Source organism: Anomaloglossus baeobatrachus, chromosome 4 (genome assembly GCF_048569485.1).
Source record: "Anomaloglossus baeobatrachus isolate aAnoBae1 chromosome 4, aAnoBae1.hap1, whole genome shotgun sequence".
Lineage (NCBI taxonomy): Eukaryota > Metazoa > Chordata > Amphibia > Anura > Aromobatidae > Anomaloglossus > Anomaloglossus baeobatrachus.
The window spans coordinates 396,878,422-396,902,063 of record NC_134356.1 but is presented as its reverse complement, the minus strand read 5'-3'; positions in this window follow the sequence as shown (position 1 = coordinate 396,902,063).

Here is a 23,642-nt window from a genome sequence, read left to right as displayed (position 1 = left end):
GCCTTCATCCAACGTTGGTGCTATCGATGTCTGAGAGAGCTGTACACACTCACTTGTTTCCCCTTCCAAACCAACTGACGACCTTACAAGCAAACTGCCTGTTGCGGTTACAGTGGTGGAAGTTTTGCGTGGAAAAACAGGTGTGGCAGCTGTCCCCACAGTCCTAGAAGATGAAGAGCGCGCGGATGCAGTGGAAGGGGCGGGCGGTGGATGGTTCGCTCCACTAGGCCGCATTGCAGCACGGTGAGCTTCCCACCGGGACTTATGATATTTAGTCATGTGACGATTCATGGAAGAAGTTGTCAAACTGCTGAGGTTTTGACCTCTACTAACAGAATCATGACAAATGTTACATATCACATGAGTTGGGCGATCTTTTTCGATGTGAAAAAAGGACCAGGCTAGGCAAGGCTTAGAGGCCATGCGACCTGTTGATCCACCCCGAATAATGCTCATAGGCAGAGTGGTGGCTGAGGATGCAGTTGTAGACGTGCTACCAGTGCTCCGACTCTGTCCAGGAAGGCGCAAGGTAACTTCGTCGTCGGTTGCATCCTCCTCCACCGCCTCTGTTGACCTCCTCGAGTGCCTGACTGGGGGTTGACAGTAGGTGGGATCTAGAACGTCATCATCAATTGTTGTGTTTGCACTCCCCTCCCCCTCAGACCGAGCCTCTTCTTGCCCTGACGGAATATTTAAGTTGTCATCCCAATCGGGTATCTGCGTCTCATCTTCATCAGTATGTTCCTCATTGTCTATAACCACAGGTGTTACAGTTTGTGACAAAGGGTCAACATTATGCTCAGAAACTTGGTCCTCACGGCCTGAATCTGAGTCACAAAGGTTCTGGGCATCACTGCAGACCATTTCCTGTTCTGTACTCACTGTAGCTTGGGAGCAGACCTCTGATTCCCAGGCTATAGTGTGACTGAACAGCTCTGCAGACTCAGCCATCTCAGTTCCACCATACTGTGCAGGGCTGATGGAGACTTCAGAGCTGGGAGAAAGCAAGTTTGATTGGGATGACAACTCAGAGGACTGGTGTTTTTTGGATGCGGTACTTGAAGTGGCAGAGAGGGCACTTGTTGGACCACTTGAGATCCATTCAAGCATTTTCCTTTTTTGCCCATCATCTACCTTTGTTCCTGTTGTTCGTGTCCGTAACAAAGGGAGCACATCGGATTGTCCACGGTAAGTAGTAGACATCTTACTTTTGCTGGTAGATGGTCTATCTTCAGCAGATGATAATGGAGCTTTGCCACCTTCCCCACGGACAAAACCTTTTTTGCCTTTTCCACCACGCCTCTTCCCCTTTCCACCAGCATCTGTCATTTTGCCACTCATGTTGATTGCGACAAGATTGTGGACTGAAAATGTGGTAGTAAAAATTGAGAGGTGGTGAAGATTGCAGTGGTGGTCTAGCTTTATTAACAGCAGAATAATAAAGAATAAATATCCCTGACAATGCAACTTAGTTATAATTAGTTGGAGTGTGCAACGCAGGCAGACGTGCTGCAAATGTCTTTGCACTAGTGGGACTATAGCAAAGTCCAATAGCCACGTATAGGATGCCACTAGGTACACTGAGTGTTTGCTAGTATAATGGCTTGGTTAGAATGAGTTGTAGTGTGCAACGCAGGCAGACGCGCTCTGCAAATGTCTTTGCACTAGTGGGACTATAGCAAAGTCCAATAGCCACGTATAGGATGCCACTAGGTACACTGAGTGTTTGCTAGTATAATGGCTTGGTTAGAATGAGTTGTAGTGTGCAACGCAGGCAGACGCGCTCTGCAAATGTCTTTGCACTAGTGGGACTATAGCAAAGTCCAATAGCCACGTATAGGATGCCACTAGGTACACTGAGTGTTTGCTAGTATAATGGCTTGGTTAGAATGAGTTGTAGTGTGCAACGCAGGCAGACGCGCTCTGCAAATGTCTTTGCACTAGTGGGACTATAGCAAAGTCCAATAGCCACGTATAGGATGCCACTAGGTACACTGAGTGTTTGCTAGTATAATGGCTTGGTTAGAATGAGTTGTAGTGTGCAACGCAGGCAGACGCGCTCTGCAAATGTCTTTGCACTAGTGGGACTATAGCAAAGTCCAATAGCCACGTATAGGATGCCACTAGGTACACTGAGTGTTTGCTAGTATAATGGCTTGGTTAGAATGAGTTGTAGTGTGCAACGCAGGCAGACGCGCTCTGCAAATGTCTTTGCACTAGTGGGACTATAGCAAAGTCCAATAGCCACGTATAGGATGCCACTAGGTACACTGAGTGTTTGCTAGTATAATGGCTTGGTTAGAATGAGTTGTAGTGTGCAACGCAGGCAGACGCGCTCTGCAAATGTCTTTGCACTAGTGGGACTATAGCAAAGTCCAATAGCCACGTATAGGATGCCACTAGGTACACTGAGTGTTTGCTAGTATAATGGCTTGGTTAGAATGAGTTGTAGTGTGCAACGCAGGCAGACGCGCTCTGCAAATGTCTTTGCACTAGTGGGACTATAGCAAAGTCCAATAGCCACGTATAGGATGCCACTAGGTACACTGAGTGTTTGCTAGTATAATGGCTTGGTTAGAATGAGTTGTAGTGTGCAATGCAGGCAGACGCGCTCTGCAAATGTCTTTGCACTAGTGGGACTATAGCAAAGTCCAATAGCCACGTATAGGATGCCACTAGGTACACTGAGTGTTTGCTAGTATAATGGCTTAGTTATCAGTTGGAGTGTGCAGAGGACAAGAGGGTACAGTGGCAGGATTGTGGTGCTCTGGGTAGAGGAATGGAAGACTGCCTTTCTATTCCCTCCTAATGGTGAAATGCAGGTAGGAAATCCCTGACCTGGGCTACACAGACGCTGTTGCTGTTTGCAGGACCTGTCACCTATGGCTCTCTGACCCTGCCGGTTGGAGCCCTTAAAAGGACTGCTATAAAGTGCTCTCCCTAAGCTGTCTAACGCTGTGTATGCAGCGCATACAGCTGTATCGGCTATAGGACTCAGGAAGACGGAGCTGCGACAGTGATGTCTGACACCAAAGACGCAGAAGGCAGATAATGGCGTCCGTGAAGAAAATGTCCGGTTTTATAATGCAGGGACATGTGACATGCAGATCCTATCACACATGCCGTTGCTTCTCTGGCTCAAAGTCCACTTAGCTGTGTGTGTGTCTGGGATTGGCTGACATGCTGGCCCGCCCCACAAGACGCGCGCGCTTAGGGAAGGAAGACAAGAAAAAAAAAAAAAAAAAATGGCGATCGCCATTATAGAAACAGCAGTGATCTGAAGGCGCTGTTCACGCACACTATACACTGAAATGTGATAATAGTTTGATTCACAGAGTGACTTACACTATTACAGCAGAAACCAAGCTATGATTTAGCTGTTTTTTGGCTGCTAGAACCGTTCTCGAACGTTTCTAGAACTACCGAGCTTTTGCAAAAAGCTCGAGTTCTAGTTCGATCTAGAACATGCCCCAAAATCACTCGAGCCGCGAACTGGAGAACCACGAACCACGAACCGCGCTCAACTCTAATGCTAATATAAATTAACCTTTACACAAACCAGAGGGACCTGTATGGAAAATGTGGCAACATTGAGCTGGATCTATATGGAAAAGGGGGCTGCGTGAGGTGGGATCTGTATGGAAAAGAAGCAGCCTGCAGGGTGGGCTCAGTATAAAAAAGGGGGTAGCATAAGATTGGATCAGTATGGAATACTAGACAGTCTGTGGCATGATATCTGTATGGAAAATCTGGCAGCACGGGGTGGGATCAGTATGGAAAAAAGAGCAGAATTGGGTGGAATCTGTATGGAGAAGAAAGCAACCTGTGGGGTGGGCTCAGTATAGCAAAGGGGGCAGCATAGGATTGGATTAGTATGGAAAAGTGGGCAGTCTGCAGGGTGGGATCAGTATGGAAAATGGGGCAGCCTGCTGGGTGGGATCAGTATAGAAAAAGGGACATCATGGTATGGGATCAGTATGGAAAAAAGGTCATCATGGGGTGAGATCAGTATAGAAAAGGGGGCAGCATGGGGTTGAGTTTTCTCTCCCATCTGAGTAGCGCCCCGTGACATCACTCCGAGGGCCCCAACGTTGCTGTGGCATCACAAGGTCATCATGATAAACTTTGGGTCAGGCAGCTGCAGCAAGCCTATTATACTGTGCCAGGAGCTTCTCTCAGTGCAGCACTAACAGGTATATGTCACGGGCGGAGGAGGGGACGCCGCACTCTTCCACTGCTCGGGTCCGGCTGCCGCTGCTGCCGCGGCCTGCTGCTGCTCGGTGGCTTGAGCGATGGGCCGGATCCCGGGGACTCTAGCGGCGCTCCTCGCCCGTGAGTGAAAGGGGATTGGTTGTGGGGATTGTTTATTGTCCGTGACGCCACCCACGGTTGTGGTGATTATGTGGACACCACCGCTGCTCTGGCTGGGGATCCCGGGAGTGGTGGTATGGAGCAGCCAGTTGTTGATTTGCCCCTCCGTGGGTAGGGGATTGGTGGTCCCGGGGTCCAGTGATGGGGTTGGGATGGTGGACAGGCGGGTATGGGGCCTGTGGAGGTGCAGGGGCGCAGGGGCAGCGCTGTGCCGCACGGCACGGAGGTACTCACTCAGCCAGTAAACACGACACAGTTCTCGGTAAACAAACGGCTGGTTGGACGGGTCCCTCGGTTGGTTGCGGTGCTGATGTCCCCTGCAGTTGACGGTGACGGTCTCTTCCCTGCACCTATGTGTAGTTGTTTGGTAGCGATGGGTTCCCACCGGTAACCCACTCCCCGAACTGGATATGTGCCGGAGGAGCTCCACTCTTGCCCGCAGGCGCTGGCCCTGGGAAACTGGTGCCTTGGCGGTGGCGGTGTCTCCCCTTAACGGTCGGACTGTTGCCTTCAATCGGGACTTAGTTGTTGGGAGGACAGACGTCCCCTTCACTGACGGATTTCGCAAGTTATGGCGACTCCTAGCCTTGCCGGGATCCGAAAGGCCCCTGCCCTGGTGCTGGCTGTTCTTCGTATACCCCTCTGGTACCGCCGGGTCACCACCCATCCACGGTCCTTTCGGCAACCTCCGAGCAGCCTCTCCTGCAGACGGTCACCGCCGTCTGCCAACCTTGCTGTCTCAGTCCGGGGCACACACCCGGACTAACTTCAGGCTTCTTGCTTTCACTTTCTCTGCCACTTCTCTCACTTTCCTCCTTTACCACTTCACTGTTTACTCCTTCACTTCCCTAGCTTAACTGCCTGGTTTTCCCGCCTCCAGAGCTGTGAACTCCTCGGTGGGTGGAGCCAACTGCCTGGCCCACCCCCTGGTGTGAACACCAGCCCCTGGAGGAAGGCAACAAGGATTTTAGTTTTGACCTTGTGTGTACCTGCAGGGAATGTGGGGTGCATGTGGTGTTGTGACCTGTGACCCCTGGCTTGCCCAGGGCGTCACATATACTATATTGCAATGTATTATATCAGCAATCAAAGTAATGGGCCTTACAGAGGAAAAGGATCTGCACAGCTGTAAACACATGAAAAGGGTAGCATATCTCAGAGTGGCCCTAGTAAGGGATCACAGTCACTAGTCTTGGTGCAGGGTTTACAACATAATATATTGACCCGTATGCAGGGCTGCCACTAGGAATTTCAGGGCCCCATACTGGCAAAATTATAGGGCCCCCCTGAGACTCCACCCAGGCTCCACCCCGGCTCCGCCTCCACCTCAAAAACCTTCCACAGTCCGCCACCACTTTTGGAAAACACATATATACATATTATATTATATATATATAAAACTCACCCTTGAAGTTGTTCTAGAAAATGAGGTATTTCCCTCAGAAAAGTAATAATTCACCGTCTACATCACCTGCACCTCTCCATAATGCACCTTCTACATCGCCCCTCTCCATAACACATCACCTACACTGCCTCTTTCCATAATACACGCTCTACACCTCCCTGCTCAATAATACATGCTCTACACCGCCTCTCTCCATAACACCCTCTACACCACCCCACTCCATAACACCCTCTGCACCGCCCCGCTCCACAAAACCTTCTACACCGCCCCTCCACCACCCCCGGCGATCGTCCCGCTCCTGCCTTCGGCTCACCGAGCGATTATCTGTCTCCTTAGGATAGATCACCAATATCTCATTGGTCGGGGTCTGGCACCCCAGCCAATTGCCTGTTCTAAGTGGGGGCCAGAAGTGCTCCGTTCCGGATCTGCTCCGTCTTCTGATAGTGGCAGCAGCCGACTATTAAAATCAATGAGGCGAATGTGCAGTACCCGGCCGCGGACACCATCAGAGGACGGAGCAGATCCAGAAATAAGCATTTCTGGCCACCTGCACCAAGAGCAGCTGATCAGTTACTATTGCGCTCTCATAAGAAGCAATGCACAAGTGGGACCAAGGCCTAATGATGACACACAGTATAACAAATAAATATTTACATTAAGGTACCTTATAGATGACGTTGTCTCTAGTCATTTCTTTCTATTCTTCATCTTGTCCTGACGCAATGATGACTTTTCACATTCACATCTCGTCTCTGTAGATGTCCATCTTCTCCGGTCTTCTGCAGCACATCCCGACACAATGCCCCTAAAAATAGCAGAATGATTATAATACACCTATTTAAAAATATTTGCCCTACACTGTGCCCCAGAATAAATAACGGCCCCTCTCAGTGTTCTCTGCACAAAATATGACCCACACTGTCCCTCTTATGGTACATGCCCTCCACACTGCCCTCTCCTTTCCATACAGAGCATACTCTAGTCTTCACACTGTCCTCTCACACTGTGCCCCCTTATACTGCCCAGTCTTTATACTGTGCCCTCAATACACTCCCCCTCCTTGCTATGACATCACACTGTCCTCCCATTCTGCCACTTCTCCATACAACACTCGTCGACTACCCAGTCTCTATTCTGTGCCCCCTCACATTCTTCTCATCCCTTACTGTCTCCGCACTACCTCCTGTGTGTCCATAGACTTTTTCCCCTTACTCCCCATCCTGCCCATTTGCTCCTCATACCATGTCACTCTTTATTCTGTGTCCTCAAAATTTATTTCCAGTTCGCTCCACAAGCTCTCTCTCCCCATGCATCACCTCTCATCCTCTGTTCCCCCATGCATCACCCTTCATCCTCTCTCCCCCCATGCATCACCCCTCATCCTCTGTCTGCCCATGCATCACCCCTCATCCTCTCCCCTCATGCACCACCCCTCACCCTCTCTCCCCATGCATGACCCCTTATCCTCTCTCTCCCCATACTGTGTCCAAAGAAATTTCTCCCTCCCCATCCTCTCTTCCGACCATACTCTGTCCACAGATAGTATGGTGGAGAGAGGGTGGGGGAAGGACCTGTTTCCATAGATACCCCCTTCTCACCCCATACTGTTTCTCTTCCGTGTCTTCAGCTCCACTGGAGCACTTTTCAGCGTCCTCTGCCGCCTCCGTGCTGCGGCCCTGACTTCCGGAGTCAGCAGTGTGATCAGCTGACCTGAGGTCACATGATAGCCGTTGCTCTGACCCGGAAGTCAGCGCCAACGTTGATCAATTGTCCTCACGTCTGACTGACAAACACAAGGACAATTGAGCAGTGGGAGCCGCGCGGCGTAAGCTGCAGATTCTATGAGTGCGGCTGTCAGCGCACTGAGAGAATAACCGGCTCCCAATTCAGGGCGGCAACTGCAGCCCCTGGGGAGACTTTACACTGCCGCATTAGGCAGCGCGACAGCGCCCCCCTCACAGTTGCGCCCAGGGTATATGCAGCGCCAGCGCCCCCCCCTAGATACCAGGTATGCAGCGGCATACCCGGTATCTCCAGCACACATGGCTAATTTGCATGCGATGCGGCTTAGCCACGTGTATAGTGGCAAAAGAACACTGCCAGTTCCTCTGCTGCGGCTGTGACTAGGGGGGCACAGTGAAGAGGGGAGAGGGCCCGGCTAGCCCGGGGCTTAATAAAGCGAAGTAATTGTCCCTGGCTCAGCCGGACCCCGTCTCTTCACCGGCCCCCTACACCAGTCTCACTAGTAATGCCCTGATGGCGGCCCTGCCCATATGACCCTGTACCAGGAAGATGCAGATTCACCTTATCTGTTCAGCCTGTATACCGTACACAAGTAAAGTGCTGTCACCTGTAACCATGATGAATGTGCCTTTGCATCATACAGAAGTGTCCTTAAAGTACAATGACTGCTGAACTGTGTACCTGAGTTTATTGCCAAGTGAAGAAAACTCTGTTTTTACCAACTTGTCTGTTTTCTTCAACCTAGGGAAAAAAAAGTTCAGATCCTGGACAGAGTGTGCAGGCCTGAAGGTGAAGGTGTCAAGAGTAGTAACAACACCAAACACACACATACACACACATACAAACAAACACACAAACTGCAACATGCGCACAGCAAAAATGAAATCACATGGACTTTGGTGGGGATTGATATGCATACAGTTTTGGTACCAAAATTGCACCCAAAATGCGCGCAAAAATGTGGCAAAAAAATGCAGCTTGAGCACATAGTGTAAAAGAAACCTATCCACACACTTAATCACAATCCAACCTCTGCACCATGGCAAAGACCACAGAGCTGTCTAAGGATACCAGGAACAAAATTGTAGACCTGTACAAGGCTGGGATGGGCTACAAGGCAATAGCAAGCAGCTTGGTGAGAAGGCAACAACTGTTGGTGCAATAATTAGAAAATGAAAAAACACTAGATAACTGTTAATCTTACTCACTTTGGGGCTCCATGCAAGATCATGACTTGTGGGATAAGGATAATTCTGAGAAAGGTCAGGAATCAGCCCTGAACTACAAAAGAGGACCTGGTCAGTGTCCCAAAGAGAGCTGGGACCACAGTTTCAAAGATTATTGTTAATAACACACTACAACATCATGGATTAAAAATCCTGCAGGGCACGCAAGGTCCCCCTGCTCAAGCCAGCACATGTGCAGGCCAGATTGAAGATTGCCAAGGACCATCTGATGATCCAAAGGAGGCATAGAAGAAGCGTCATGTGGTTAGAGGAGAGACTAAAATAGAACTTTTTTGTATCAACTCCACTTGCCGTATTTGGAGGAAGAAGAAGGATAGCTGCAACCCCAAAAACATTGTTCCCACAGTAAAGTATTGAAGTGGAAACATCATACTTTCTGGGTGCTTTTCTGCAAAGGGGACAGGATGACTGCACTGTAATGAAAGGAGAATGGATGGAGCTATGTATCGTGAGATTATGGCAAACAACCTCCTTCCCTCAGTAACGGCATTGAAGATGACTCATGGATGGGTCTTCCAGCATGACAATGACTTGAAACACAAAGCTAGGGCAACTAAGGAGTGGCTCCTTAAAAAGCATTTCAAGGTTCTTGAGTGGCCTAGCCAGTCTCCAGACCTGAACCCAATGGAAAATCTTAGGAGGGAGCTGAAACTCAGTGTTGTCAACTTGGTCAAGAGCTACAGGAAACGTCTGACCCTCTGTATTTACAAACAAAGGTTTCTGTTCCAACTAGCAAATTTTCTATTGTATCAAATACCTATTTTATGCAATAAAATGCTAATTAATTATTTAATAATCATACATTGTGATTTTCTGGACGTTTTTTTAAATTTTGTCTATTACAGTTGAAGTCTACCTACTATAAAAATTACAGACCTCTTCATTCTTTGTAGATAGATAGATATGATAGATAGATAGAGGGATAGATAGATAGATAGATAGATAGATAGATAGATAGAGGGATAGATAGATAGATAGATAGATATAGGTTTGTGCTTACGAGTGCATGTATCAATATAAACATCAATAATTTTTTTTTTCCATTAATAAAAATAAATACATCAGTTAATATATCAGGTTAAATGCCATATAAATTTTGTAAGACAGATTAAAACTGTTTATAAACTGTACAATGATGGATTTCTGGTTAAGCAAATATCCTGAGCCATTAGTCATATGATAAGGAAATACATCATAGAGAAGTCAATTCCCATTATGCTATATCATTGTAATAGGACAATCTGCCCTGAGATCTTTTGGGCACTCCCATACTAATGGACCTAAATTAAACATATTTGATTTTCTACACCACTGAGCACTGCATACACTGTCAGACACATTATCTAATTATCAAGTAGATGAAATTCCTATAATACACAGCTTTAAAACAATTTTGTGTTTGAGATGCTTCAAATATGTAAATGCATGTGATAAATCGTTGCATGCTTACTGAAGCAATGAATGTAACATGAAATATGCCTGTGATATTTATGACTAGGGGTTAGAATTAAGCACGCTACAATGGGACATTTAATCAAGCAGCATCCTTAAACACTGCCCAATCAGAACTGACATAAAAGGTTACCATGATCATTTCCCCTTATATTATTAATAGTAGAATAAATTAATAAATACAACTATAAATGCTAATAAAATAAGATTGAAGTTTTTTTAATATTTTAAGTTTTGTCAGTTGTCATTTGGAATAAAAAACATAAAAAAGCAAGTTGTTGTGCTTGTCCTATTAAAAAAAACATGCTTTTTTAAGAAATTAGGGGCCTTTCTTGCCTGAGAATGAGCCAGAAAGTCAAACTTATGTCAGCTATGGTCTGGTTTAGGAGCAATAATACATTTCCCCCCATGGAGTTTTAATGATAGAAAACACTGCATAGTCTAGTCTGTCCTGATATTGCTTAACTTTTTGTCCTTTATAATACATTCATGTTTTATCCCAGGTAGAGGCCGCTGATTGGCTGCAGTGATCAGGTGACATTGTTTATGTCAGGAGACCAGTTGGGGGCACAGAGCTGGGAATGGAGGAGTGAGGGTGTCAGTTCAGAATGTAAGTATAGCCATTTTTTATTATTATTAATGCATTGTAGGGCCACTTAAATGGGGTTTTCCAGTAATGAACAACCCCTTTTAAATCAATACTAAGTTTTGTACTCCAAAATTTGTGTACGCCATGATTTGACCTGTTACATAGAATTATAGATATACATTGTATGTTAGTGGCTACATTGAGTTTCATAGTTCTGACATGCCTGGGGGCTCTCGGAACCAGGCAGGTTCTGTTCTGGGAGGATATCACGGCGGAAGGGCCTGACTCCGTGACCCTGGCGGTGTCATTTACAAATTGAGTGAGGGATATTTACAGGGGATAATGATCTGTGATCTCACTTGTGGTCTTCGGCCAGGTATGGCTGACACTGCTTGGACGGGACCGCTGGGGCAGTTGGTAACACAGCTGAGATGGTACAGCTCACCACAGGGGGTTAGGGTTAGGGTTAGGGTTAGGGTTAGGCAGTGGTTTTACCCAGTGAGATGTTTGAATAGCGCAGGGGTTGGTGGCACAGGCAATGAGTCCAGGACACAGCAGGATGCAGTCACAAGCTCTTTTACTCACAGTTCTCAGTTCCAGATTAACACTGCCGGCCAGTCAAATTCTGCCCTTGGAATGCTGAGTCCTGCGGTGATGGAAGCAAGCTGATCCCCAGGTAATTCGGAGGCACAAGACCGATGCACCTTTCTGTGTCCCTTTCCTGATTGTCTTCCTACTCTGGCTTTGCCCTGCTGCCCTGCATCTCACACACAGTGCCCTGATCTAGCGTCCGCGGACCCTGTTTTGGGTCTGCCTAATCCCCTGGCCCTCTGTGGTCATCTTTTCAGTGGATTTGCTTGTGGTTGTGGCTTTGGCACTTGAAGTTACCTAAATCTCCAGTTTTGCTAGCTGAGCCTTGTAGTTCTCCACTAGTCTAGGGGCCGGACCCCTTTGCAGCCAAGTCCCTCCACACCGGTCTGGATCTTTCACTTCCCCTGGCTCAAGGACCCCTGCTTCCTTTTCTTTCCACCTGGCCCTTGGACAAGCTCCTCCGGCTCCAGTCCCAAGACCTCTCCCCTCCACTTCCTACTTCGTTCTCCGACTAACTTGTTCTTTTTAGTTTCACTTTCCTTCTACACACTCTGTTCTAAGTGTCCACCCACTAACTAACCCCACCTCCAGACTGGCTCCAGGAACTGTGCTCTCCCTAACGAGCAACTTGCCCTGACCACGTCCTGATTGAGGGTAGCTATACTAAGATTGTGAGTGTGTGTTTGTGTGTGTGTGTGTGTATCTGTATGTGTGTGTATGTGTGTATGTGTGACAGTCTGTGTGCTCCTTCTTACCAGGGAATGGGATATCACACATCTGGCTGAGGTGTAGTAACTCTGTGGCAACTGGACCCTCAGGGGTGCCACAGTTCCAATATGTTTCAGGTTGAAACCTCCATTTTCTATTTTCAATTTTAGACCCCCTGATATTCAATTTAGAATATTTTAATTTCAATCTTTTCTTTGTATTCTTCCCAGTAAGAAAGGCCAATCTTTGTCCAATATTCCTTTTTTTTACTCTAATTCCTGTGCTTTATAATTACCTTTGTACAGACTTACTGATATGTTACTGTGGAGTGTGTGAAAACCTTACTCTTATGCTGACCTTGTAGTTTACCCTCCAGATCCTATGGGATCTATCCTGCTTCAGTTCTATTGCTTTTGGTAGAACATGCACAGTGCAGTATCTCTGAATTGCCCTCCTGTGCCTGCACCATGGACATAGATGTATTCTAAGTTTAGAATACACGTTATATTTCTGAACATTGTATAACTCTGTACACTTTAGGTCAGCCACCAAATGTGCAAGTTCTCCCACTTAAAAAGATGAGAGAGACCTGTAATTGACACTCGTACGTAGACCACAACTATGAGAGAGAAAATGAGAAAACAAATCCAGAAAATCCCCTTGTCTGATTTGGCAAGATTTTTTTTTGCAAATTATGGTGTAAGGAAAATAAGTATTTAGTCAATAACAAAAGTTAATCTCAATATTTTCTTATATATCCTTTGTTGGCAATGACAGAGGTCAAATGTTTTCTGTAAGTCTTCATAAGGTTGGCACACACTGTTGGCGGTATGTTGGCCCATTTCTTCATGCAGATCTCCTCTAGAGCAATGATGTTTTGGGCCTGTCACTGGGCAACACGGACCTTCAACTCCCTCCAAAGGTTTTCAATGGGGTTGAGATCTGGACACTGGCTAGGCCACTCCAAGACCTTCATATGCTTCTTACAAAGCCACTGTCATGGTTTTGTCTCTCCTGCCACATGGCTAGGGGGTAAAGCCTTTCTCTGGGCCTCATTTCTGGTGCCTGGACCCTTTTAATTGGATCATCTCTGGTGAACCGACGCCGGCTATAAGCTAAGCTCTGCTGTGATTGCTGATCCCTGTAAGTGTTTGATAGTGATCCGTTTCCCCTGTGCTCCTGTCCTCTGTCTGTGTCTCATTCCCTTGATCTCTGTCTGCCTCCCCTGACATACCTTCGTTCCTTCCTGCCCGCTTCTTGTCCTCTCCCTCTCCTATCTCCCCTCCTTGGTTGCTTTCTCTGGTAATGATCTTGGACTGACCCCGACCTTTCTCCTGTGCATCCCTCTGGTTTGTTACTGCTTCTCCTGTGTTCGACCCGGCCTGTCTGACCATCCTCCACACACCTCGTGGTATCTGCTCCCCCTGCTGGTGCTCTAAGGTATTACATCAGCCCACACTGTGCTTCAGCTCCCCGGCTGATTTTTGCACAGTACTGGTTCTATCCATCAGGACTCCAGCTCCCCCTGCTGAAGTCCTGACAGCCACTCCTTTGTTGCCCTGGTGGTGTCCTTGGATCATTATCATGCTGAAAGACCCAGCCACTTTGCATCTTCAATGCCCTTGTTAATGGAAGGAGGTTTGCATTCAAAATCTCACGATACATAGCCCCGTTTATTCTTTTAAGTACATGGATCAGTCGTCCTGGTCCCTTTGCAGTGTAACAACCTCAAAGCATGCCCATGCTTCACAGTAGGTATGGTGTTCTTTGGATGCAACTCAGCATTCTGTCTCTTCACAACATGACAAGTTGTGTTTTATATCAAACACTTCTACTTTGGTTTCATAATAATAATAATAATCTAAATGCTCTCTAGCAAACTTCATACGGGCCTGTACATGTACTGGCGTAAGCAGGGGAACACATATTTGCGCAGCAGGATCTGAGTCCCTGGCGGCATAGTGTGTTACTGATCATAGCCTTTGTTACGGTGGTCCCAGTTCTATGCAGGTCATTCACACAGTCCCCCCATGTGGATCTGGGATTTTTGCTCACCATTCTTGTGATCATTTTGACCTCATGGGTGAGATCTTGCATGGAGCCCCAGATCAAGGGAGATTATCAGTTGTCTTGTATGTCTTCCATTTTTTTATTATTGCTCTCACAGTTGATTTCATCACACCAAGCTGCTTACCTATTGCAGATTCAGTCTTCCCAGCCTGGTGCAGGGCTACAATTTTGTTTCTGGTGTTCTTCGACAGCTCTTTGGTTTTCACCATAGTGGAGTTTGGAGTGTGACTGTTTGAGGTTGTGGACAGGTGTCTTTTATACTGATAACCAGTACAAACAGTCACCATTACTACAGCTAATGAGTGGAAGACAGAGGACCCTCTTAAAGAAAAAGTTACAGTCTGTGAGAGCCAGAAATCTTGCATGTTTTTAGATGACTAAATACTTATTTTCCATTATAATTTGCAAAAACATCTTGCCAAATTATACAAGGTGTTTTTCTGGATTTGTTTTCTCATTTTGTCTTTAATAGTTGTGGTCTACCTATGATGTCAATTAGAGGCCGCTCTCATCTTTTTAAGTGGGAGAACGTCCACAATTGGTGGCTGACTAAATACTTTTTTTCCCCACTGTATATATGTTTTATTAGTCTTCCCTATGTGTCTGATTTTTCAATTTGTTTTTGTTTAATTTTTTATTTTTTGTGATGTTCACATGCACATATTTTGTTCACCCATGCAGTACTATATTTGCCTTCAACCTCTTGCGAGAAAGCTGTATGCAAGGGTCCTGGCTATGTTTCATTTCGGGTATATCACACTTGCATATGCGCTGTCTTTCACCAGCACTCGCATTTATTAGAATATGCCCCTCATCAGCAGTATTTTCTGGAATTCATAAATTATTACCTGTAACATCAATAGAATGTTGGGTTCGCTGAATGTTATATAGGCACATGTTTTCTATTCTGCATGGGGTGACCCTACAAGCATTTAATACATTTATTGATAGGTTTTGCTGGCACATGTGCATTTAATTAGAAAGTCAATTCTTAAGTATAACACCATGATGGCTATTGTACGCGTGATATGGTACATCAGTTCTTGTGCATATTGCCATTGACGTTAGAGGGTTTCACTTCCAGTTTGCAGTATATCGCAAACTAGTGAATGCGCATAATGTGAGTGACTTTTGAGGGTTTTATTTCCTGCTCATGTTTATCATGTACATGGTACCCATCCTGTATGACTGCCATGATTGTATTCACTTCACGCTGCTAATACCGCCGGCATGATTACATTACTCATCACAGTTGGTAACATAGTTCATTAATTACCTATCCACTAGTGATGGGCGGATCCGGACTGTAAAAGTCTGGATCCATGCGGTTTCAAAAGAATTCAATCACCGACCCCAGGCCTGATGTTCTCGGGGAACTTCGAGTAACAATCCGGATCCCACAACTTTGGTAAGGACAGAGAAGATTTGCCTTTTGGGAGTCTGGCACGCATGGCAGACTTCATGTCCCGCTTTCTTTCCCCTTTCCCGGGACCCTTATACGCATTTTGGACAACACTGATTATGGGTTGTGCACCCTTCTTGACCCATGCTACAAGGAGAATTTTACATCTTTCCTTCCTTCGATGCACAGGGCTATAAAAATGGTGCAATACCTGAAGGCTATAGTTGAAGAATTGGTAAAAAAATTTCTCTCAGACAACACTGGTGGCAGAGGTTAGAGTTCCTTGGACAACCTAGTAGAGTAGAGATAAAAAAGACACAAAGCAGGACCAACAGAGGCAGGAAAAACACTATCAAAAGTCTGGGATAGTTTCATTAGACCATTGAAGCGTCCAGACTCTGATCTGCAGGGTACTCACTGACAATGAGGGAAAAGTTTATGAAGATGGTAAAAAATTCCCTAGCCAACCGTACCATTGTCCTCTGTGATTGTGTAGCGCCCCTCGGGGCAGGAATTTAACCTACTCGTTGCTGGATCAGGGATGCAGATCCCCTGCGTCATCACGGGGTGGCCTGGCCCAGTTTTGTTGCCCTGAGGTGTACAGAAAGGAGGATTGGAGGATGGTAGGGAGGATGGAGGTGGTAGTTGGAGGTTAGGAAAGTCTATTAGATGATTGTGATGCCACCTGTGTTACGCGGCTCGGGATGGGGGCCGCCGCTGTGAGTGCTGCTCTCCATAGCTGATGGTGAAGGTCGCAGCCGGGATGTTGTCACACCCCACAGGTGGAGCGGGATTACCCTGGGGAGGATGATGGAAGAAGACGGGGGTAGTGGTAGTCCCCGTTGGCGCCAAAGCGCTGGGCAACGGCAACAGTAAAGGGGAGGCAGAGACAGGGGCTGTGGTTCCAGGTCTTTTTACTCACAGGTAGTTCAAGCACTGCCCCAGAGTACCGATCTCCGCCATGATGGGCTCCAGCCAATCCCGGATCCGTGGAAGAGCAAGTCCGGTGTGTGTGTCAGCCTGTGAGCTATCTCCTCCTTTGATGCGCTAAGTATTGGACCCCCATGGCGTGAAGCACTTGGGGATCCCAGTGTCAGTAAAGTGTCCCGATCTATATGCTGATAGCACGGTTTCGTTAGAGGCCGGTCCTCAACCCCGCATCCTATATGCTATTTGTCTGCAGACTCGTTGGGAGGGGTCCGGTTACTGTTCTAGCCGTTCCCTGCAACCCTTGCAGAGCTGGTCGACAACGTGAAGTATATCTACCCTAAGATTTTGTATCCCGACAGAGCCTGTCCTGTGGAAGCAGCCGCCTGCTTCTCCCCAGTGACCGTGTTGAATGCTCTGGCTCACAGAGCTACTTGCGGCATGTCTGCTCTGCTCTGTGTCTGAAGTTGTTCTCTCCTTGTTGTAGTTGTGTTGTGTATTCTGAGCTGCTGCCCCCAGTCGCTGCCACCAGCTGGTTCACTAGTCTCACTAGGTCAAGCTGCTCTTCCTACTCTGTGCTCCTGACTCCCCCTGGTGGTTGCTTCTCCCTGACCCTGAGTCCCCAGTTCCAGTGGATCGGGGAGCCCTGGGGCAGTGGCATCTTGCAAACCCACTGCTGTAGTGACCCCCTACTATGATCCGACCCTGTCCCGGTCCCCATTGGGGAGGGTAACCCAGTGTTTCTGCATGTGTGTAAGTGGAAACCGACCACTTCCCTGGACCGGGGACAAGTACTACACCCTAATAGATGGGCAGTGCCCTGTGGCGTCCGAAGTCTCAGGTGTGCCACAATTGCTTTGTGTCATACACCTATTGGGAATCCAAGCTGGAACTGTTCCTCTACACCTTTTGAGGTGCTGGCCTGCCTCTTGCTACCGTTTTTCCTGAGCCAGTTTTTAGTTCCACAGGAAGCATAATTAACAATAGGCACATCTGCCTGTGAACTGAAAATGCTAACAGGCTAACTTATTAAAATGAATATAGTGTGGATTGGCACAGACTTCTCAACCCCACCAGATGAAAGCAGCTAAACCTAAAGGCAATTGTAATGTTCCTTTTATTCCTATGCATCGCTTTCCACCCACACAAGGGTACACAATACTTGTTTTCTTCTTTTTTGTGTCCTCCTGTACCATATCACCAGGGTCATGATGTGCCCCTCGCTCTTAATTTTTCCAGGGTGTGTATGATGCCCTAATACATAATTTTTAAAGGCCTAACTCAAATAATCTCATATATGAGGGGCATTCATTAAAGATTTCCCCTGAACCATTTCTATTTATCGCAGGACACTGAAACTCCACATGTGTAATGATATGTCTCTATAGATTATGTGCCAATTTGCAACTCTGAATTAATAAGTCTTTCTTTTATAGGTATTGAAGTGTGTGAGGTGTGATAATGGACCTAGTGGTGTGCATAATTTTTAGGTCAACAAAGAGATTTAACTATAAAAAGTCAAAAATTGTTAAAAATCTTACAGACAGAAGCAGTTTTTTTGAAAATAATCAACAATTGCAAAAAAACATATTGCGGAAAAAAAACATTAAATGTCAAATATTTTGAAAGAATCAAACGTAAAGCAACCAGGAGCCCATTATGCTTCAGTGCTGTCAATTTCCAGAACGCCAACCTCTCTAGAGTAGTCAGACGCTGTTCAATGTTCAGAAACATGGTGAAGGTGAGCAAGGCTAAAATCCAACCCCCACTGAACAAGACTCAGAGTTAAAACGTCAAAGCTGGGCCAAGAAATATATGAACTCAGATTTTTTAAAGCTTTTATGGACTGATGGGATGAGAACGACACTTGACAGACCAAATGGATGGGCTTCTGGCTGGATCAGTAATGACCGCAGAGCTCCGTTTTGGCTCACACAATAGCAGAGTGAACATGGGGTACTGCTATGGGCTGGTATTATTAATGATGAGATAGATGGATCTTTTCAGGGTGAGGATGGACTTAAAATCAACATCCAAAACAACTATCAATTTGTAGAAGACACTTTCTTCAAGAAGTAGTACAGCAAAAAGTCTGACAGAACCACATCTGTCCTTCTTACAACCTACTGCAAGGTGGCCGATGGACACAAAGAATGACGCATCCCCATGTTGTTGCACTGTTAATGTTACTGTCAGAGATTGACAGTGATATTTAACAGGTTAAAAGGGCACATAGAATGATGCATAGATTGATAACAGAACCGATGGACACATTGAATGACCACTCCCATGCCGATGCGTTACTAATGTCGATGTCAGAGATTGAGAGTGGCATTTAGCAAGTCGCAATCTGAGACCCACTTTTTCTGCAGCTATCAACAGCAGATCTTATCTATGAGACACAGCCAGTATCTGCTAGGAATGGGCCGGGTTTATCCTGTAAGGCTGCTCCATACACCTGCTCCTAACTTATACCGTACAAGTAAGGCAGAAGTATGGAAGGGTTTAAAGTGAAAATGTGAAAAAAGAGGATTATAGTTACTTAAATCATTCACTGAGACCACATATGCTAATCAATACAGTCATTAGCAGTAATAGAACAAGCACAAAAACTGTGCATTAATCATTGACACGTATATGTATTTATGTACTAGAGTGTTCCATTTATGTTTTTAGAGCTACTGTCGTATGTTTTCATGTTGAAATATTTTGTTTTATTATACTTTTAAATATATTCTAAGTTGAATTATTCTTCACAGCTGTAAACCTATTGCTATATGCCACTTTCCATTATTGTTATTATCATAATAATAATAATAAGAAGAAGAATATTGTACACACATTTTATCATTTCTATTTTCTACTTATTATGAACATAGACACTTCATCTTAGGCCTTGCTCTCTTTAGTGTATGACATCCGATGCGAGAGCTGCAAGCTTGAGCCAAGTGTCATTCTACTGTGATCCGATCCTGTGATCGAGGAGAGAAGATTAATTGCTCCATCTTCTCCACAACCTGTCTGTGCGTATATCACACTGCACTCTGATGTTAGTGCGCTCAATCTCCGAAAAAGCTTTTAGTATACTGCACCAGATCATGTGTAGTTAATCTATAAAAGTTCTATTTGGCCTCTGTGCACCAGTTTCTCTGACTTTAATTTAAAAAGTTGTGTGTGGAGATTGTGTACCAGGTTTTGTCAGCTCAATGTCTGAAAAAGCTTTCCGTGCACTGCACATGCCCTGTGTGGCTAATTTATAAACAGCTCTGTTTGGCCACTGTGCACCAATTTATGTGAACTTAATCTCCAAAAAAAGATCATTTACTCCACTGCACCAGGCTCTGTCTGGGCAGTCAGAAAAAAAGGTCTATTTAGGTACTTTTTAAAAAAAGGTCTGTGGGGGAAATCAGCATACAGGCAGTGTCTCTTTCTGTTTGCAAGACATCTAATAATCTGCACATTTTGGGGGGTCAAAGAGTGATGAGAACATCAAAAAGAGAAAGTGTCCATGTTGGTGCTGCTAGTTGTGAAGCTGCTTCAGGTTGAAGATGTGGTAGATCTGTAGCTGCTATAGGCCAAAGTGAAAAATCTTTCTCTGGTGCAGGCAAGCCACAAACCATTCATCATCATTTTGTAGGTCCAAACACCACTGTATGAATGTCAAAGCCAGAAGATGTTTAGGCGGTTTTATATTATATGACTAACAGTGCCTCCAGTTTCTTCACATAAGCTTCCTGTGGCCATTTTTCTTCCACCTCACCCCCTTCACATGCACCCAATCAGTGTGAGCCACAAGTCATGCAGCACTCACTTGTGCTTTTTGATGACTCGGCTGACTTGGTTCCCATGGCTCATCCACCTGACCCTACAACAGAGGTGCAAGAGACCGAGTGCACTGATGCCCAACCACTTCTTGTGTTGAAGGATGAGTCGGATGAGTCTGTGGGGAAATATGCAGACATTCAGAGGGGTAATGTGTGCATGAGAGGGAGATATTTCACAGAGGAGCAGTGTGGATGGAAATATTTTGGAGAGGATCAGTGGGGGGACATTATAGAGAAAAGCAGTGTGATGGAAATATTATGGAGGGGGGCAGTGTGGGGGAACATTATAGAGAAAGGCATTGTGCAGGGGACATTATGGAGAGAGGCAATATGTGGGAGACATTATGGAGAGGGACAGTGTGTAGGGGATATTATGTAGAGGGGTAGAGTGGGGGGATAATATGGAGAGGGGCAGTATGTAAGGGACATTATGGAGGGGGCAGCATGGGGGAATATTATGGAGAGAGGCAGTCAGGGGGAATATTATATAGGGAAACAGCATGGAGGTTATGTTATTGAGAATGGTAGTATGAGGGATATGTCGAAGAGAGGCATCATAGGGGAAAATTTATGGAGAGAAGAAGTGTAGGGAGAATATTATGGAGTGGGGCAGTGTGGGGGGGATATTTTGGTGAAGGTCAATGTTTTTGTGGGTGGAGATATTTTGTGAAGAAAGGACAGCAACTATTTATTCAGGGGCGCAGCATGGGAGATCTTTATATTTATGGGGCTGTATACTGATACTTACATTTTTAAATCCACCATATTGGGATATTCTGCTGAAGACCAGAGAATACAGAGATCTTCAGAGACGAGCTGTGGGCAAGATATATCATTGTGTAATCTGTGCTTCATGGAGACAAAAGGGATTGGAACGATTCCAATCAGAGAAGATGTCATCTGCGAGAGGCTGCTGATAAGTCTTTGGCTTTACCCAGAAAAAAAATGAGATAGAATGATGAAACTTTACATTTATTCCACAAACTCTCTACTGATGTCAACACACTTCCTACATCGTTATTCCAAGTTCTGTAAGCCTAGCAAAAAGAAGGATTTTGGTTGTGCCTCAAACCAGGCATCTGTAGCAACCATAGCATCAGACATTGTGTGAAATGTGGTACCCTTGAGGTGTTTCTTCAGATTTGGAAACAGATGATAGTCAGAGGGACCTAGATCTGGTGAATAAGGTGGGTGGTCAACCAGCTGGAAGCCCAGCTCTGCCAGTTTTGCCATTGTTGCTTGTGCAGTGTGAGCGGAGGCCTTGTCTTGCAGGAACAAGATTCCTTTGGACAGCATGCCATACCTTTTGGCCTTCAGAGCTGCCTTCAATTGGTTTAAAAGGCCAATGTAATACCTTGCATTGATGGTGGAACCCTTTGAAGGTAGTCCACTAGCAGCACGCCTACAGAAGACAGACGCTATCACCTTAGAGGCTGATTTTTGCACCCTGAACTTCTTTGGATGAGAAGAACCACTGTGCCTCCACTCTTTTGACTACTCTTTGTTTTCAGGGTCATACAAATAAATCTAGGTCTCATGCATAGTAATTAGTCGATCCAGGAAGTTCTTATCAGTCGGTAAACACTGACAAATGGACCTGGAAGGTTTCACTCACATGATCTTCTGATCTGTTGTCAAACATTTGGGGACCTACTTTGCAGATAGCTTCTTCATATCCAAATATTAATGGATAATGACACAAATATGTTCACGGGAAATCTACATGATGTCTGCTATTGCTTTAACTGAAATTTGACGATTCTCCAGTATGAGGTTGTGCACAGCATTGACGATCTCTGGAACAACAACCACTCTTGGTCATTCAGGATGTTGCTCATCATTGGTGGTGAAGTGGCCCGTTTGATGTAAATGTAAGTGGATGTAAATGTTTATTTGTGATACTGTCTGTGTATTATCAGTACTGTGGTTCCTGTATGGTTCACAGTCTGATAACTACTGAAAAAAACAACTGCCAGAATCTCCTTCCCATTTTTAAGGACAATCTAGGAGTTGTAGGTTCATGCAATACAATTGTACATGGGGCTAAACTTGGTGACTTATTCATGTACTGATGGTGGTTCTGATACTACTTTCGTGTGCTCATTATGGTTATGGTGCTGCATTCATGTGCTGATGTTGCTACTGGTGCTGCATTCATGTGCTGATGGTATTTCTGGTACTGCATTCATGTGTTGATGTTGGTTCTGACCTTGTACACATTTTGCAATCCAAAACACGCTTCATGGCTATATGAAGATTTTAAAATTCTCAAAACTTTATTTTGAGATTATGAGGAGAATTTGGTGAGATTTCTGCTCAGTTGCTCAATTTCTGCTCCAAAAACAGTATAACTTAGCATATGTTTACACATTTTTGGAGCAGAAACTGAACAAAATCTCTCCACATCCTCCTCAAATATTCAAAACTTGGTTCTTGTGATATATTATTGTACTGATGGTGGTTCTGGTGATGTATTCAATGTAAATAACCCTTACAATAGGCTGACTGCTTACATCCTCATGATGTCTGATGCATCCTTTTTGTTTTAAAAAAAAAATACATACTGTTGTTACATCTGTTGTCTATAATTGTTTGCATCTCTGGCAGCACATCAACAGTGCTTCACCAATCAGTTGGCTACTGGGCTCCTTGATTGTTTGCAGCGCTGATGTGACACCAGCGTTGCAGACAATAGCAGACCTGATGAGATTGAAAAAAAAACATAGTTTGTTTTTCAAACAAACAATCCAGGAAATGCATTTCCAAAAATCCTTTTAAAGGAATGTGCAAACAACAACCTTTAAAATCAAGCAAAATGGGCAAGTTTTTGAAGCAGAATATGCTGAAAACCATGGTGTTTTTTTTCAACAAATTTCTGTGTAGTCGTTTCCTGGGCATTTTTTCTATGGTTTTGGCCACCTTTGATTTTTTGAGTGTTTTACTATTGCTTTTGTCACAGCTTTTGCTGCGCATTTTAGAAAAAGAGATGATAAAATGCAACAAAATACATCCTGGCATCTTCAACGCCTTTCTATTGACCTGCATTGTAAAGTATAGAGTGCCTTCCAAGTGAAAAACAACAGAAGAAAGGACCAATCACTTCTTTTAACCACTTGGTGGTTTTAGATGGTTAAAAGATGCTCTAAAGCCTGAACATGTGCATAGCAAGTTTTTTTATATATATATATATATATATATATATATATATATATATATATATATATATATATACATATATATGTTCATTCATTTGAGTATATTTCATATTTGTTACCATGGTGGGATCTGCTCCCAAAAATGTCATTTGCACATA